Source organism: Leuciscus leuciscus (assembly GCF_965113295.1).
Source record: "Leuciscus leuciscus genome assembly, chromosome: 17".
NCBI classification, from domain to species: Eukaryota; Metazoa; Chordata; class Actinopteri; order Cypriniformes; family Leuciscidae; genus Leuciscus; species Leuciscus leuciscus.
Window position 1 is genome coordinate 38,351,572 of NC_138741.1, and position 8,049 is coordinate 38,359,620.

The window sequence follows — 8,049 nt, forward strand, 5'->3', positions numbered from 1 at the left end:
AATCTCCTTTTGCCAAGATAACAGCTCTGAGTCTTCTCCTATAATGCCTGATGAGTTTGGAGAATAACTGACAAGAGATCAGAGACCATTCCTCCACACAGAATCTCTCCAGATCCTTCAGATTCCCAGATCCATGTTGGTGCTTCTTCTCTTCAGTTCAGCCCACTCATCAGGTCAGGGGACTGGGACGGTCATGGCAGAAGCTTCATTTTGTGCTCCACAACAAATTTTTGTTTTGATTTTGATGTTTGTTTTGGATCGTTGTCCTGATGGAAGATCCAACCACGGCCCATTATAAGATTTCTAGCAGAAGGCGTCAGGTTTTGATTTTTTATCTGTTGATATTTGATAGAATCCACAATGCCATGTATCTGAACAAGAAGTCCAGGACCTCCAGCAGAAAAATATGCCCACAACATTAAAGATCCAATGGTATATTAAATTGTACACATGGGGTACTTTTTATCCTTGTGTTCACCAAACCCATCTAGTGTGTTTGCTGCCAAAAAGCTCTGTTTAAGGGCGTTTTTCCACTGGGTTCGTTTGCTGCGGTCCGAACCCGAGTGCGCTAGTTCCCGGCGCCTCCAGCAGCGTTGGTCTGGTTTCACACTCAATTAATTGTATCGAACCCAGGTGCGTTTGCAGTGATCTTACGTCATCGCAAACGCAATCAAACAATGATATCGACAGTGATACGCATGCGCGGGATACTATACTTCCTGAACAAGCGCGCACCCGAGTCCGTGTTGCTTGCACATTAACGCGAACCGCGCCACGGTTCGGGAGCAACCGAGCTCAGACCACCTCCTCCAGCTAGTCTCGGGTTCGGTACTCTAGTGCGCACCCGGGTCCGATGACAGCGTTCACATTAACGATTTTTCATGCGAACCGTCCCCCGGTCCGCACTAAACTGCCAGTGTGAAAGCGCCCTTAGTCTCATCTGACCACAGAACCCTGTGTTGTTTGAAGATCCAGTCGTGTCTGACAATTAAATTTGCTGGAATTTGTTTTTGGATGAGCGAGGAGGGTTTTTTTTTAAACCCTCCCAAACAACATGTGGGGATGTAGGGGTTGTTTGATAATTTTTTTTTTAGGCTTTCTGACCCTAAGACTCAACTAATCTCTGCAATTCTCCATCTGTGATCCTTGGAGAGTCTTTGGCCACTCAAACTTTCATACTCGCCGTGCATTAAGACAGTATAGACACACGTCCTTTTCCTGGCAGATTCATAACATCTTTAGTTGGTTATAACTTCTTAATTATTGCCCTGATGGTCAAAATGGGGATTTTCAATTCTTTAGCTATTGTCTTACAGCCACTTTCTAGTTTGTGATGCTCAACAATCTTTTGCTACGCATCAGAACTGTATTCTGTGGTTTTACTCATTGTGATGGATGATTAAGGGGATTTGGCCTTTGTGTTTCCTCATATTTAAACTCCTGTGAAACACGAAGTCATAGCTGGACAGTTTCATGTTCCTAGTCACCCTGGTGTACTAAAAAAGGTAAATATTAATGGGAATATACTTCAGAGATATTTTACTCGTAAAAAATTCTAGGGGTTTCAATAATTGTGGCCAACATGTTTTGGAGAAAAACATTTATTTCATAATGTGATTTCCCCCCACTTTCAATTCTTTTACTTCAATGAAAGGTTAGAATTTTTTGAATGAAAGATCACAAGGATAATCGATGCAGATTTATTTTTTACAGCCAATTTTGATCATATTTACCAGGGGGTTCAATAATTGTGGAGGGCACTGTATTCATCCGTCCATGCTAAAAAAAAATGCAATAAACTCTATGGAGTGTCTAATAAAAAGCAGCATAACTGCTAACACACAATATTTTTTTAAATAAAAAAATAATTTATTTTAGGGGTGGTCTTGATAGAGTTAAATTTAAGTGTTCTTTTTTTGTATGTGGATCAATTCAATAAAAAAAGTTATCGCAGGGAATGTGCCTTTCTAAATTATAAGGTGATTCAGATTTTTGACTTGCAAAAAAGAAAAACAATTTCAGCAATATTTTGTAGTAAAAGTATACATATTGCCTTAAGTATACAACTCGACGACTGAGCAATCTCGAAATGTGAATGGAACGAAGCGACCTCAGATGCTTCTGACTCCATGGGAGGAGATGACGGGCAAGTTGGGACATGTGACAGAAGCCTAGACCTTTTTTGATGAATGATGTACGCAGCGGATGCAGTGCGGACCAGTACAAGCTCACTTAGTAGCGGCTATTTGAAGCGGCCCAGGTGGGGGCCCGTCCACATAACCGATTTGGCTCACCTGCCACGGGGACTGGTAGATGAAAAAATTCACCAGCCAATATATTTTTTACCGGCCAAAATAATATACAGCCTTTTTTTGTCACATATACATTCATTTCAGTACTTTTAATTGAGATAATAAGGTAGGCCTATTATGTTGAATACAAACATAAAAAAATGTCCAGAGCAAAATTTGAAATGTATAATAAAAAAAAAATCTATATATATATTGATGAAAATGTGAGAAATATATATAAATATTACTATCATTATACTATCACAAATATTACTACATTTTTTTTTTGTCAGTTTTGTTACCTGACTCATGTGGAAGGGAAGGCTGTACTCGGTTACTTACTTACATATGTAACCTCGGTTCCCTGAGAGATAAGGGAACAAGTGCGTTGTAAACGCTATGGGAAAACGGCCATGGTGTGTAAAGCAGAAGCAGCCTGGCCAGCGGCGGAGTATGCACGATCCGCGAGTGCTGAAGACATTCTGCACGGCAGATGGGTGCGCAGCCCTTGCTCCCCAATTGCCAGCAGGACACAAATGGGCGGCGACCGCTTCTTCCAGTGGTGGCGGGAGCTTTTTCCTCAGCGCCGTCAACAGATAGAGCGTTAACTGTACGTACACACCACCGCCGACTTGAGCTGCAAAGAAGCTCTGGCCGTCCTGTCAAGGACGCTTGTCAAAAAGTACGGGGAAGCTTGACACTTGGCCGCTCTGAATAGTGAATCATATTTTAATTTTATATTTTGGTATGAACATACACCCGCCAGTGTGGCGGATAGTCTTTTGAGATTTACTCGCCAAACAGAAAATCTACCAGGTGTGATCATACGTGCGAAAGGGTTAAATTAATTGCAACAAAAATATATAGGGCCACTTTTTTTTATAGAAATCATCTCGCGACCCCTGCGCCGGGGTCATGCGACCCCCACTTTGGGAACCACTGCTCTAGGGGAACTCCTGCCTGTAGAAACAAAGGGTCTGACCAGTGGCTGAAGGGGCTCAGCAGACTTGCAGGGTACACTTCACCCCTGAGAGGATTATGAGAGGAAAAATTTAAAGCAGGTTTTGGCAGCTTTGTCGTTCCATTTTTTTTTTGGCAGCAATATGCTTCCATATTGCCAAAGTTCTTCAGGCACATCTGGGAAGGCGGCACGGGGGCGGGGCAATGCCATTTACCCCCAATGCAACAGCCCAGGAAAGCATGGCTGTCAACTCAGAGTCTGATTCAGCATGAGCACACCATTATAGTGGGAAGCTCAGCATCACCTTCATCTCCAGAACGTAACAGCCCTCTCTCTCAATGCAGAGATTGACATCTGATCCTCTGCTGGAGCCCCGAATTAAATGCTGGGTCACCCATGAGAAGGACCAGCAACCCCATCCGGAAGCTTCACAGCTTGCAATGCGGTAGAGGAGTGAGGGGCCCATGGAGATGTACTTGGTGGGGAAGCCCTCACTGTAATCCTCAGGTCACCCTGGCTATTCGCTGAAGTAGTCCTCTTCTGAAGCCCAGGGGGAGTATTACAGAAAATGTCTTAAGTCTTAAGATATGACAAGTTAATTTAGGATTTTTCACAAATTCTTATTACAGAAGCAAATCTTAAGTTGATTTAAGATTCTTATCCTATCTTACAAAATCTCATCTGTAGTTAGGAAATCTTAAACCCCCCTCCATTGAGTTGGGTAATCTCTGGGTAAAACTCTCAGGTCTGTTACCAAGCAACCTACGACACACAAACAGCTGCTGTGTGAAGTAAAATGGAAAAACTCTAGAGATTAAAATGAAGATACAAAATATGGGGTTGTAACGAAGGTATGTTGTTGTGTGAAGGAGGCGGGAACCGGCAAACATTTAACAACTTTAATAATCATAAAATAAGAAAAAACAGAACGAAAGTAAAGGCGGCAGCCCCTCACAGCCATCTGCCACACACAAACTAAACAAAACATAAAATAACATAAATAGTCCAGGGCTGGTCCTCTCTCGTCGCTCCTTCTTTTATGCTTCCGAAGCTCTGTGAGATACGAGACCGGTGCGTTGTGCAGGTGTCGCTCATCATCAATCACGCCACCGGCCTGCTTGCCACAGGGGTACTTTTTTTATTAAATTGAAAAAAGTTAATTTTTCAATTTAATGAAAAATGAAAGAGAACACCTCTCCAAAGTACCAGACGGCATCGAATGTGAGCATTTGCCCACTCAAGTTGGTTACGATGACGAACTGAAGTCAGGTCGAGACCCCGATGAGGACGACGAGCATGCAGATGAGCTTCCCTGAGACGGTTTCTGACAGTTTGTGCAGAAATTCTTTGGTTATGCAAACCGATTGTTGCAGCAGCTGTCCGGGTTGTTGGTCTCAGACGATCTTGGAGGTGAAGATGCTGGATGTGTGTAGGTCCTGGGCTGGTGTGGTCACAATTGGTCTGCGTTTGTGAGGCCGGTTGGATAGACTGCCAAATTCTCTGAAACGCCTTTGGAGGCGGCTTATGGTAGAGAAATGAACATTAAATTCACGGGCAACAGCTCTGGTGGACATTCCTGCAATCAGCATGCCAATTGCACGTTCCCTCAAAACTTGCAACATCTGTGGCATTGTGCTGTGTGATAAAACTGCACATTTTAGAGTGGCCTTTTATTGTGGCCAGCCTAAGGCACACCGGTGCAATAATCATGCTGTCTAATCAGCCTCTTGATATGCCACACCTGTGAGTTGGATGGATTATCTCGGCAAAGGAGAAGTGCTCACTAACACAGATTTAGACAGATTTGTGAACAATATTTGAGAGAAATAGTCCTTTTGTGTACATTATGTTGCCCATAGTCTGAAGTGATTAACAGTTTGGATTTTAATAATAATAATACATTATTATTTGGAGATACAAATATTTCTGTCTTAAAGGGGACCTATTATGCAAAATTCACTTTTGCATGTTGTTTGGACATAAATGTGTGTTGGCAGTGTGTGTACTCAACCAACCTATAGTGATAAAAATCCACTCCTTTTTTTTAAATCCCCATAAATCATAAGCAGTGTCTCCCAATGACCTGTTTTCAGCCATGGGGCTGGTGTGATGTCATCGAGAATGTCTCCCAAGCGTTGTAGGTGTTATGTGGTTGGATGTATTAATCCACATAGCTCTCTCTATTTACCGCTGAAGATGAGGTGGATTAATTTTGTTTTCGAAGAAAATGCTCCCTCAACTCTATCAAAATTCATTTATGTACTTACACACTTCTTATGCTGTGTTTACTCAGCTCTTAGGGGAGAGTGGGGTAAAGTGAGACATTTTTTACATTTGTTCCCCTCTAAGTGAGCTAAAATGATATATCAGTCAAATTTACACATTTCCTATTAATTCAGGATGTTTCCTAGCAATGGAAATTATTAGAATGTATTCAGGACGAAGGGCAGTGAAAATATGATTGTTTTTAAAAAAGTGGTCTTGTGTCTCACTTTACCCCAGCTTAGGGGTAAACTGAGACAGACCAGAGAAATCAAGGGGGTAAAGTGAACCAGCAGGGGGTAAACTGATCCACTTACTTTTTCCACTCTGAAACTTCCATAACAACACATGTTGTAACAGTTAGAATTCTGACAGCTAGCTTGACAACCACACATTCCAGAACTAGTAACAGAATCATGGGTATTGGTCAATTAAGCACATTTTTTTTGATGACCCAAAGTGCATCCAAGTGAAGGTGCAACGCCCTTGGCGTGCTAAGGGTGAATGGCACACTGGAGGAAATTCCTCCTAAAAAAAAAGAACTATGTCCAAAATATTGTGATACATTTGGAAGCTCAATGCAGTCAGACCTCCCCTGCATGGCCAGCCCAAGGAGGGTGTCCCATCCTGGGCCAGATTTGGATTTGTCCGCCACCGCTGGAGTTCCGTCTGGAGCAAAGTCGGTCCTAAAACGGACCTTTCGGTCTTTGTGGAGGTGGGACAATGCTCCGCTTGGACAAGGAACACGGACCAGAGAACCGTGGTGGTCAGACCGGGTGGGGAAACCGCCTGACCCAGCCCAGAGAAAGAGCATTTTGTGCGGGCGAGACTTCCAGTAAATAGGGTCTGGTTTGGACACCCAGTCCCTCGGTGCCAGGGCGTGCATACCGGTGAACATGCACCATCCTGGGTGAGCTAGGGGTGAAAGACACACTTGAGGATATTCCTCCTCATAAAAATTTCCAAAAATATCTTGTATTTGAAGAAGAGCTTCATGCTCGCAGACCTCCCGGGCCACACCTGCTGGCGCTCCTGCTGAAGCAACGACGGTCCAAACACAGACGCTTGGGTTAGTTGGGGCACCCCTGGCATGCCTTAAGTGCCAAACTTCGCCCTGCGCCTCCCCCCGCTTTGAAAGCATCCTTCCCGGTTACGGCCTCGATCCAGATGCCTCCCGCCCCTGCCCCCGGTGGATGGTTCCTCACGCAGCCTGTGAGTGGCTGTGTCGTCTCGAGCCCAGGCCCGGGTGGAGCGAGACCCGTGTGTAGGGAGCCTGCGCATCGCGGTTCACCGTCCGGGGCTTTTCGGTTGATCCAGAGGTAAAACGTATGCTTGTCGAACGGTCGGTCTGGATAAACGGCGAAGCGACTCCAGGGGCTTGAGACACCCCTGGAGAAAAAGCGGTGGAGGAAGGTCCTCCTCCGAAAACAAAAACGGACAGTGTCCGTGAGGTTGCAGATAAACGAGATTCCCATGCTGACTTTAATTCTTAGAAGGCTCCCAGGGAGAGTGCGGAGCTCCTGTCAGAGACGACCTCGGTCCTAAAACGAACCTTGGGGGTTTTGTCGAGGAGGGGACAAACGCTCCATTCGGACAAGGTGAGAGGGAGAAGGTGCTCCACCTCTTTGCCTCAGCTACTGCACACTAGGCTACTGATTTTACTTCCTCCTTCTTTTTGATGGCTTTTCTACAATGTTTATGATATTAAAAATAAAACATATGTCATGTAATATTACGTTAAAATATGTTTAAGACTAAACTTAACTTGTGCCTCATGTCTCACTTTACCCCACAGCATTTGTCTCACTTTACCCCACCGCCACATTTTAGAAAAAAACGATCTCTCTTAGCAATTCAGGCTTATCTTCAGCTAGCATCATCACATGGTTTTATATGTTGGTAGTTCATCAACATGTATGATATAAGTTTTTCTACCTGAATCAATTTGCTTTGGCACAACAGTTGATTAAGTTGACACCAAGAAAATTTACTTTTACATGCAAAAAAAATATTTTTGTGAAAAAAACATGCTTACTACAGCACCATGAGGTCCTCTCCTTCATGGGCAAGGGGAAATTAGAGGGGCTTGAAAACATAATGGTCAAATGACCAAAATTGTGTTCCATTGCCTAGATACAGGGGGCGTCTCACATTACCCGATGTCTCACATTACCCCATTCTCCCCTACGGTGATTTTCTGGAGTAAAACTGATGCTTAATTTTTTGTGTGATGTACAATAAACTTTATTAAACTCATCAGTATATTTTTTGCCATCATTCGGATGGGGTCCGCTACGGCAGGCTTGTATTAATAGTGGATACAAGCAGATGGCAAATACGTTATAACAGTAATTAAACTAAACTATACCTGTTCCATCTCCATACAGCATATATTCTCTGACTCTGTAGGCATAATTGTCTGACTCGGGTTGAAATGAACACCGTTACTGAGTTTGTTTTGATATTATCATCATTCCGTGAGGCTCCGCCCCCTGTGCCGTGCCGCAGCAGCTCATTTGCATTTAAAGGGCACAC